Source organism: Acipenser ruthenus, chromosome 33 (genome assembly GCF_902713425.1).
Source record: "Acipenser ruthenus chromosome 33, fAciRut3.2 maternal haplotype, whole genome shotgun sequence".
NCBI lineage: Eukaryota > Metazoa > Chordata > Actinopteri > Acipenseriformes > Acipenseridae > Acipenser > Acipenser ruthenus.
This window is the reverse complement of record NC_081221.1, coordinates 11,649,319-11,658,399: the sequence shown is the minus strand read 5'-3', so window position 1 is coordinate 11,658,399 and position 9,081 is coordinate 11,649,319.

Sequence of the window (9,081 nt, the reverse complement as noted above, 5' to 3'; positions counted from 1 at the left end):
TGACCCACACACAACTAAAACTATATATCTAGAAAACCAAAATTCAGGTCAAATGAAAACAATGTTTTGATAGAGGAGGTAGTAAAACACTGTTCAGTGGCCTGTAAGAAGAAAAACAATCTTCTTCCATAACAAACAAAATATGCACCCTTGGTGTGTACCATCACAGTGTCGCCGTTGTAGAAAAGCACTGGCAAGACTTGAGAGGCACCGTTTATATTTAAAAAAAAAAAAAATTGTGCAACTGAAAAAGCGGCTTACTCAACTGGAGGAGGGAAACCTTCTAAATCTCCTTTAAACCCAATGGAAGAAAACATTCTTAATGCCCTGGACCCTCCAAGTATTGACAGTATCTCCGGAGTAGAACCACCAGTAATGGCATGTTCTGGAAAGTACAATTTATTCATGAATTAAAGTGAATAAACAAGGTTAGTATATATATTATATATAATATTGATTATATTATTAGTAGTGGGCTAGTAGTATCATTAGTGGATCAATGTCGTTTTTTAATTTCAGATCTCCATGATTCTGTTACCAGCAATGTCAATACAAGACCTGATCTTACACGCAAAGGTAATGCATATTAATAAGTGATCTAGGCGAACAGTAGAGATGTAGTCAACAGCTAAATGTATGAATTGATTTGTTTCAGGAAACCATGAGAAATCCACTCCACATCCACAGGCTGAAGGAGAAAACTGTCATCTTCCTCAGTGATCAGGGCGTTGCTGATCCTACCAGTTTATAGTCATAGTGCTGACATGTGCATTACGATCGAGAGGCCCACCTTCAGTGCCTATAGTAAGTATTCAGCCTTGGACGTTTTCACAGTTTGTTGTGTTACAGCCTGAAATCTTGATGCATTTAAATGGGATTTTTTTCCTCTTTGATTTACATAACCTACTCAACACTTTCAATGTGTGAAAAAAATGGGGGCGGGAGGGGGGGGGGTGAAAAAAACAAATCCATTAGAAATAAAAACCTGAAAAGTCTTCATTAGATAAGTATTCACCCCCTTTGCTACGACACTCCTAAAAAGCTCAGGTGCAACCAGTTGCCTTCAGAATTCACACAGTAAGTTAAATGGAGTCCATCTGTGTGCAATAAAAGTGGTTCACATGATTTCAGATTAAATACACCGGTCTCTGTAAGGTCCCACTGTTGGGTAGTGCATTCAAAGCAAAGAAGACCAAAGAGCTTTCAAAACAACTCTGGGATAAAGTTGTGGAAAGGCACAGATCAGGGGAGGGGTATAAAAAGATTTCAAATGCATTGAATATCCCTTGGAGCACAGTCAGGTCGATCATTAAGAACTGGAAGGTATACAGCATCACCCAGAATCTGCTTAGAGCAGGCCGTCCTCCCAAACTGAGCAGCCGGGTAAGAAGGGCATTGGTCAGAGAAGCCACCAAGAGGCCAATGACAACTCTGAAAGACCTACAGCGTTCCATGGCTGAGATGGGAGAAACTGTCCATGTGTCAACAATAGCTCAGGTACTCCACAAATCTGGCCTGTATGGAAGAGTGGCAAGAAGGAAGCCATTTCTGAAAAACGCCCATGTAAAATCCTGCTTGGAATTTGACAAAAGGCATGTAAGCGACTCTGAAAAGATGTGGCAAAAGATTCTGTGGTCCGATTAAACAAAAAATGAACTTTTGGCCTAAATGGAAAGCATTATGTCTGGCGCAAACCCAACACAGCACATCACCCAGGTAACACCATCCCTACTGTGAAGCATGGTGGTGGCAGCATCATGCTATGGGGATGCTTTTCATTGGCAGGGACTCGGAAGCTTGTCAGGGTAGAGGGCAAAATGGATGGAGCAAAATACAGGCAAATCTTTGAGGAAAACCTATTTCAGTCTGCAAAAGACCTAAGACTGGGACGGAGAGTCACCTTTCAGCAGGACAATGACCCCAAGCACACAGTCAAAGCGATGCTAGAGTGGCTTAAAAACAAGAAAGTGAATGTCCTAGAGGGCCCAGTCAAAGCCCGGACTTGAATCTGATTGAGAATCTGTGGCAAGACTTGAAGATTGCTGTCCACCAAAGATCCCCATCCAACTTGACAGAGCTTGAACAATTTTGCCAAGAAGAATGGGCGAATATTGCACGATCCAGATGTGCAAACCTGGTAGAGACTTACCCCAAAAGACTCACAGCTGTAATTGCTGCCAAAGGTGGTTATTATTATTATTATTTATTTCTTAGCAGACGCCCTTATCCAGGGCAACTTACAATTGTTACAAGATATCGCATTATTTTTTACATACAATTACATTATTTTTTACACACAATTACCCATTTATACAGTTGGGTTTTTACTGGAGCAATCTAGGTAAAGTACCTTGCTCAAGGGTACAGCAGTAGTGTCCCCCACCTGGGACTGAACCCACAACCCTCCGGTCAAGAGTCCAGAGCCCTAACCACTACTCCACACTGCTGCCCCACAGTGTGGAGTAGTAAGTATTGACTCATGGGGGTGAATACTTACTAACCAAGACATTTCAGTTTTTTTTCTATTAACTGTTATTTCACAATGAAAATTCTCTTGCCTCTTCAAAGTGTTGAGTAGGTTGTGTAAATCAAAGGAAAAAAAAAATCCCATTTAAATGTATCAAGATTTCAGGTTGTAACACAACAAACTGTGAAAACGTCCAAGGGGGGCGTGTATGTATACACACACGTGAACGCCTTTTTAAGTAAAGTAAGGTGATGACTACATAAACTGATCTGTGGGGACAGTAATGTCTTAACACCACGTCTTGACCCGCATCTGCTGTGACAGTAGTCTCCTCCATAATAAATAAATAAATAAATACATAAATAAATAAACGTTAGACACCAAGGGTCAATTGCAACGAACTGAACGCAGCGTACTAACTGGGGATGATCCCGTGGTTAGTACGCAGCTCCATACTAAACTAGTACGCAAGTTAAATACCAATTGCAACGAACTTGGCGGCTGAAGTTAGTCCCCACCTGCCTACTAAAAAAGGTCTCAATTGCAACACACCCAAAAATAACTGCTGAATTTTAGTATCTTACTAAGTGGAATAGTGGAAGACATGTGAAAGTCCCAGAATGTACTGGCAGTTTATTTTTGTTGAAATAATAATGTGTGCATATAATACACACACACACACACATATATGTCGTCACTATGTCTGAAGCATCTGCTGCCTGTACAGATATTGTAATAGTAAAATAAAATTACATTACGACTACAATACTGTTAACTACTAATAATGAAGGAAGGCGTTGGCAGCATTAGTCATGCATGGAGATCCTATAGTATGCGATAGTAGGTTTCACACTTGAGAGACGTATTTATTTGATTTTTATTTATTTGATTTTTTTTTGGGGGGGGGGGTAGTAAGTCTTTTCATTCCCTTTAATTTGAGGGGACTCGACATGGCTCTTAGGGGCGAGCAAGGATATTGAGAAGTAGGGACACAGTGGGTGGAATGTGAGTTAAGTGTTATTTTACATAGTCGGACCTGGGGGCACATTGAAAAATAAAATGCTTTTCTCAGGATGCTCATCTCAGTGTGTTTTTAGAAGTGATTATCTATGATATTTTTTCGGAATACCACCCCTTCCCTGTTTTGTACTTGTTTTGGTCCAATGAGAACGGTGTCGGAACAGCCCGTGTGTGTTGACCATGGTTATCCTTTACTCCCTAAAACAGCCTGGGCCCCACCGCACGAGCTGCAACTGTTTGTATCATGTGTAAAACTAATGTTGTAATCAAAAACAGAATTCAAAATAAATTAAACCAGCTTTGCTAGTTTATTTCATGGCATTGCACTTGGTTGAGTATTTTATAGGCAGTCCGTGTGCCCTGATATGGAGTATTTCACCATGCATATATATCTTAATAAAAAAAATAATTATTACGTGCACACATATAAATATATGTTAGAGACGAATTAATATTTATGTATAAATGTCGGCCTATTTGTAACATTGTAAAAATGATTATTAGCTCATAATATCGTAAAATACATGCATTACTGTTACAAATATTTCAAATGTTCTGATTCCGAGCCATCCCGCCTTGCACCGTGTCTGGCTCCCTGTAAAAGGATGAAGCGGTTCTGATAACACTATGTAACACAATTTTTGTTCCTGGGTAGTAAGTGTTATTTCCTAATTGCTTATGCCTCAAAAGTATAGAAAATGGCTACTATTCCCCACAAACTTTGCTTTTGTGACCAGGACAGTGATATTTTGAAATTTACCTATTTCCAATGAGAAAACGGGAGAATTTGTGTCTTTTCGTTCACATAAAGTCAGAAAAAAACAACATATGAATCCAAATTAACATGTATTTGTACTAAAGTAATACAAAAATGACTACAAAAGATTTAGAAGTGAGTAGTTTTTCGAGATTTACGATTATACTGTAAATCACTTTCACGAATCAGCCCCCAAATGTAGTCTCCCATCATGTTCTCGTTATACTGTCCTTGGTAGCGGCGTTCAAAGTCCAGTATATCCTGGTGGAAGCGCTCGCCTTGCTCCTCCGAGTACGCTCCCATGTTCTCCTTGAATTTATCAAGATGAGCATCAAGGATATGGACTTTGAGGGACATCCTACAGCCCATTGTGCCGTAGTTCTCCACCAGAGCCTCAACCAGCTCCACATAGTTTTCGGCCTTGTGATTGCCCAGGAAGCCCCGAACCATTGCGACAAAGCTGTTCCAAGCCGCTTTCTCCTTACTAGTGAGCTTCTTGGGGAATTCATTGCACTCCAGGATCTTCTTTATCTGTGGTCCGACGAAGACACCGGCTTTGACCTTTGCCTCAGACAGCTTAGGGAAGAAGTCTTGAAGGTACTTGAAGGCTGCCGACTCCTTATCTAGAGCTCTGACAAATTGTTTCATAAGGCCCAATTTGATGTGCAGTGGTGGCATCAGCACCTTCCGGGGGTCCCAGCCGTACTCATCATACTTCAAGGCGTCCAGCAAGGTCATGATGCTGTTGTAATCCTCTTTGAGGTGCACCGAGTGAGCCAGGGGAAGAGACGAGTACTTGTTACCATTATGGAGCAGCACGGCTTTGAGGCTCCTGGATGAGCTGTCAGTGAAGGACAGTATAACGAGAACATGATGGGAGACTACATTTGGGGGCTGATTCGTGAAAGTGATTTACAGTATAATCGTAAATCTCGAAAAACTACTCACTTCTAAATCTTTTGTAGTCATTTTTGTATTACTTTAGTATAAATACATGTTAATTTGGATTCATATGTTGTTTTTTACTGACTTTATATGAACGAAAAGACACAAATTCGCCCGTTTTCTCATTGGAAATAGGTAAATTTCAAAATATCACTGTCCTGGTCTCAAAAGCAAAGTTTGTGGGGAATAATAGCCATTTTCTATACTTTTGAGGCATAAGCAATTAGGAAATAACACTTACTACCCAGGAACAAAAAAATAAATAAAAATGTGTTACACGGTGTAATGAATGAACGAAAGAATGATTCAGAGCCCCCTTCAGTTCCTGTTTGGTAACAACAACAATGCTTGATCCTCAGTACCGTACTAAAGCAGGGGATCAGCTAGTCTCCAACTTTGTTCCGCTCGTCTTTTCGATGCAATTGGTACTAACTTAGTACGCAGCTCCGTACTAACTCTGCAAGTTCGTTGCAATTGACCCCAAGAGAAGAAAATGCATAATTATGTGCTGCATTCAGTTTTAGGGGTTAGAATCTAAATAATGATATTTTGAAAAATGATACTTTTAAAACAATAACAAAATCAGTTAAAACTGTCCTAAATTACGTACCAACAACGCAGAATAATTGATTAACTTTTTCCTTTAAATTCAAAATGCAGTAACTCACCTCACAGGTTCTTCTTTGTTAAATAACGCAGCTTGTGCACACCGTTTCTCCAAAGCCTGTCAATCAGCCTTTGGCAGTGGTTTGGTGGAGTTGAACAGATTCAACAGAGAGATTGAACATGAACAAATACATTGTCATTGGCCCTAAGCCAACCAGAGCGCCCCATACTGTTACAGTCCTTTCCCTCTCAGGTGCTGTTCAGACCCGACGGTGCGCTTCACGTGAAAAGTTCTGTGAGGGTCCTTTCGTGGGCTAGGATGAAGGCTACTAGCAGGATCCGTGCGCCTAACAACAGAACATTAACAGAACATAAACAACCACTCACAGAACACACACAGAACACGCAGTCCAACACAGATGCTCACTGCTAAAATATCTTGTCTTTAACCTAGTATTTGCGCATCACAGGAGAGTAGAAATGAGTCAACTCTGTATCCCTTATATGAGAAGTGGGTTAACGCTATATTATATATATATATATATATATATATATATATATATATATATATATATATATATATATACACAAATATATATATATATATATATATATATATATATATATATATATATATATATATATATATATATATACACACACACACACATACACTACCGGTCAAACGTTTTAGAACACCCCCATTTTTCCAGTTTTTATTGTAATTTAAGCAGTTCAAGTCCAGTGAATAACCTGAAATGGTACAAAGGTAAGCGGTAAACTGCCAGAGGTTAAAAAAAAAAAGTTTAGGTTACCAAAAACTGAAAAATAATGTACATTTCAGAGTTATACAAAAAGGCCTTTTTCAGGGAACAAGTAATGGGTTAACAACTTACAGCTGTTCTGCAGCAATGGAAGTAAATTAAGCCTTGAAAGTTCAATGCTAACAATTGAAATGGATGAACCTGGCATTTCAATGCAGAAATCTGGTAAATATAAATAAATAAATAAATAAATAAATAAATAAATAAATAAATAAATTAAAAAAAATTAATAATAATAAACACCATAGACGCTAAGGTATTAGCGGATTTGAAAAACTCGTGCTGTGTAATTTATACTTCGTGGTCAAGCGTGTACTTGTTGGTAATATGTTTAAAAAATAACGTAAAGATTACTGTTTAGAAGCATTTCAAGACAAACTTTCCCTCGCAAAATAATGTAATGATTTTAGTGTAGCTAACCTGGTTTGCTATTTACCATATTTACATTATATTTAAATATAATACATACATATAATACATATTTACTGTATTAAATAAATATATTACCATATTAGTTATGTATTGGACATGCACAATCCATCGATTTGTGAAACTATTAAAATATTAAGATTGACAAATATGTTTATAATAATATAAATGAAATGCTTAAGCAATAAGGCACGAGAGGGCCTGCATGGGTGCTGGATATTGTCACTTCTTGCGTTGTTGTCAAGTAAAAATAAATATTTTTTTTAATAAAGACTTTAAATAACTATAAAATCCTTGTTATATGTGTTTCAAATCATTTGTATGACTTTAAATAAACGAACCCTTGCTTAGTTGTGTATCTGTGAGGTGCTGCCTTCCTGCATATTCTATGTAACACGGTTGCTATAATTCACTACCATTGGCTCTATACAGCGCAAGATTATTTGTTTAGTTTCTCATTTGTTTATTTAGCAGACGCCTTTATCCAAGGACTTACAGAGACTAGGGTGTGTGAACTATGCATCAGCTGCAGAGTCACTTACAATTATGTCTCACCCGAAAGACGGAGCACAAGGAGGTTAAGTGACTTGCTCAGGGTCACACAATGACTCAGTGGCTGAGGTGGGATTTGAACTGGGGATGTCCTGGTTACAAGCCCTTTTCTTTAACCACTGGACCACACAGCCACCCCAAGTGTTTAAGATGCTTTGTTGGGATGAAGATTATTAATTATTAAGTACGTAATTTAAAGTCAAATTGTAAAAAGCCAGTCATTTCAGCATTTAACAGCCCAATTTCTGTGGTATTAATTTTATTTCGGGTGTTTTGTTTGTACCTGTAAAGAGTGATTGCGCGGTAGTAGAAGAGAAAGTGAAGAAAGGCGAGAGTCGGGTGGTTGACATCGCGTGTAGTAGGCTAATGTAAATACTGTCGAAAAATATTATGTCCACAGTTAAAAATGAATGAAGAGACAGTTTCACAAAACGACGGCTGATAATTAAAATGAGTAAAATAAAACTGAATATCTGACAACTGGATCCGACCGAAGTTACAGAAAATGACTGTATGTACTACAAATAAAATACTAAAACAGCGTCATGTTTAAAATAGCAAACTGGTTCTTAGTGCAAATTAATATAAACTGGAAGACATGACAAGACACCTTGATGTCTTCAGTATCTTCCATGACAGCAGGTACTTTGACAGTTGTTTTCCTTGATTTGGGTGGCGCAGTGATACGTGGTTAGCACAGGTGCAGTGATTCGCCTTGTTCCTAAGTAGTTCCTAATCGTGACAACAATCAGCATGCAGCATTCTAACAATCGGTTTTATAATTATAAGTACTATTAAGTAAAATAAATATATCATAGAAATAAACAAAAGAAACAAAAAACATTTTATGTCTGCAGTATTTGATGGAGCCTACTGTGAATATTGCGTGCATTTTGGTAGAAAAACACAGAAGCTGAATTCAGCTTATGGAGAAAGAGTGGAAAAAAAAAAACAGGCAGAAGCTATTTTTAAATTATATTATATTATATTATATTTTTATAGTATTGCTTATTATAGTTGCACTTTTAGTGTGTTAATTAAAATGAATTAGAAACATTTCCTTAAAGTATGTTACACATTTGTTGAGGTGAGGTCGGGTCACAGGGAACCTTTTGTGTATCTTGAATGAATTTAGTGAACCAGTCAAACTACAAGGCTAGACCCGCCCCTGTTAATCACTAATTGGTTGATTGTGTTCACTGTTAAATTAAACCAAAATCCTACAAGTTATATTCTACTCTTTTGTGTATGCTTTATGCGACTGGGATGGGGCAAGTATTTTTTAAGAAGGACAAGTAGATTTTTCTAGTATTTTGTCCCGTGGACAACAAGTTTTTTTTTTGTTTTTTAATTGGCCACCCCTGAATTGGAAATATGTGCAACGGGCAACTCGTAGGGCATGTTACTGGAACAAATTAAGCAGCTCAATTAAAATGACTTCCACATAGCATATGAACGTGACGTCTCCCCCTCTCATTCTC